Raw genomic sequence first — 2,812 nt, 5'->3', positions numbered from 1 at the left:
CAAACAGCCCTTAATAGGACTTAAGTGGCTATAAATAGGGCTCTTTCCATACATTTCTTCTCCTACCAAAATAGAAAGAAGGAATGGGAGAAAGAAGAAGAAGAAGAAGAAGAAGAAGAAGAAGAAGAAGAAGAAGGAGAAGGAGAGGAAGGAAGGAGGAAGGCTAGGGCTCCATTCTTGAGGTAAGCCCATATGCTCGTCTCTCCACACACACATATATAAATCTCTATCTATCTCTCTCTCTCTCCTTCCCATTTCACTCTTTATTGGGAGTAATGGAGAACCAACCAAATTCCACCTACCCAACCATAAATACTACATAATGGGAGAGGGAAATTAGAGTAAGAGACCTACATTGGCAATGTTATTCACTCAACCTTGGGTCTAAGGATTAATCCCTATGAAATCCCTACCCAAAACCCTAGGATTTGGGAATTTGAATAAAACCCCTATGACCTAACACCCTAACCTAATCCTATGTTGGGGAAAATGAAATTAAACCTAGGTATGGTGTGTGAGAATGATCTCATAAGCCATTAATGACCATTCCATGAGATCAACCTAAGTCTTCCCCAATGTATCCCAACCTAAACTTGTGTATTGAGGAAATTGGGCGTATCTTGAAACCCTATGTTGATCCACTCACTAATTTCACTAAACCTAAGCTAAGTGAAGTGTGTGAGAAAGGGGAATGGAGTTGGGAAAGGACACCCCACTGAAAAATACGTATTTCCACCACCATACACAGGGGCCACAGGGCCAATAGGGCTGATCTGGGCAAGAAAACCCAAATTTTACCTTCACCGACAGATGGTCACTGGCCAACCGGTGAAAGCAAGAACCATCCACCAGTGAAACTATTACAGGATGTGCATTCCATTCGAAATCATCCACCGGTGAACTCACCGGCGGATAACCATCCACCGGTGAACTCACCGGCGGATAACCATCCACCGGTGAACCATTTTAAAGTTAATTTTTAATCCTTTTAATTAGGGCACGAGTCTTAGTGTCCCACTCCTCCATGAATAACCGAATAACCTAAAAACACTATGTATCCTAGGAGTGGAATCGAGAAGTGACGGGGACACGCAACACGAAACCATCAACTATCTACCGCCATCTAGAACACGAGGTGAGGGAATTTTGTGTGTTTTTATGGAATGCTTGCATCATAATGCATATGTGAATGAATTTTATCATTTTGCATATTATTATATTATTCCTTATATATGGTGTTGATGTGGCATGAGAATGTGGATTATGATTGGGCATGTGTGCGTGTGTGTGTGTGACTGGGGTGCAGGGTGGCCAACGGTTGGTGCCGACGGCACTGCATGCTCAGTGTGCATGTGTGTGTGGGTGTGTGACTGGGGTGCAGGGTGGCCAACGGTGGGTGCTGGTGGCACTGCATGCTCAGGGTGTGTGTGTGTGTCTGTGTGCGTGACTGGGGTACAAGGTGGCCAACCGTTGGTGCCGGTGGCATTGCATGCTCAGGGTGAGTGTGTGTGTGTGACTGGGGTGCAAGGTAGACAATAGTTGGTGCTGGCGGCACTGCATGCTCAGTGTGTGTGTGTGTGTGTGTTTGTGTGTGACTAGGGTGCAGGGTGGCCAATGGTTGGTGCCGGCGGCATTGCATGCTTAGGGTGAGTGTGTGTGTGTGACTAGGGTGCTGGGTGGCCAATGGTTGGTGCCGGCGGCACTGCATGCTCAAGGTGTGTGTGAGTATGATTGGATTATGTTGTGGCATATTAGAATGCATTGGGCTAGGATAACCACGCTGGTGCTACAACCCTTACCAATAGGGGTTTACGTATTGGCTAATCCTCTCGTCTGACGGTCCGTGGTTGGGGACGATTTTCGGTGACTGAGGTGCGAAGATGCCAGCGTCGTGACTGACCCTCACGTGATGTTTGATTCGGTGACGGGTATACCCTACATGCGATATTGGATTCAATGTAGTGGTATCATGGGAGGGTTATTAATAGGGGTTTACTGAGTAACGATGTGGTTCCAGAACCGACATGCTCCTGACTCGCAACTAGCTAGTATCCCTGGGGACTGATAAAGTACATTCATGACTGGGGATAACACCTACGTTGTAGTAGCACTTATACCCCCTTTGGACTTAGAAATATTTTCTTAGAATTGCTTGATAATAAATGGATCATGTCATTGCACTCACATAATTGCATTCATATTGATGTGGTCAGGCATGAATATTCATACTATTGCATTTTCTCGGATTGTCATGATTGCTTGTGTGTGTTACCCTCACTGGGCTTCGTGGAAGCTTACCCCCTGTTGTGGCCCTTTTTTAGATGTTGATTCAGGAAATCCTTTGGAAACTGTAATCAAGGTCCCGACTCTCTACGAAGGTGACCTCTGGGATGAGGAGCTGGTTGCGCACGAGGATGGATGCGTGTGCGATGATTATGCATTTGGAGCACTCTGAGGATGGGAGTATCATCTTATATTTTTGATTCTTTATATACTTAACAGATGTAGCCCTATGGGGGCATAACTGTAATTATGATTAAGATGTGAAAACATTATTTTGTGTAAATATGGTAAATATCAATAGAAATCACCAGTTGATATATATTTTTTTTATATTATAAGTATGTGATTTTAGAATTCATTTTATAATCTTATGAACTTAAAGTATTGCATCGTGGATCCTGGATGGATGGTGGACAAGTGTGCATGTCTATGTCGCCAGCCTTCAGGTGAGTGGAGGCGGGGTGTGACAGAGAAGGATGGAGATGACTCTGATTCTAGAGAGGATGATGGGTATCTAGACTGGGATGAC

Source organism: Macadamia integrifolia, chromosome 5 (genome assembly GCF_013358625.1).
Source record: "Macadamia integrifolia cultivar HAES 741 chromosome 5, SCU_Mint_v3, whole genome shotgun sequence".
NCBI lineage: Eukaryota > Viridiplantae > Streptophyta > Magnoliopsida > Proteales > Proteaceae > Macadamia > Macadamia integrifolia.
Note: the sequence above shows the minus strand (reverse complement) of the source record.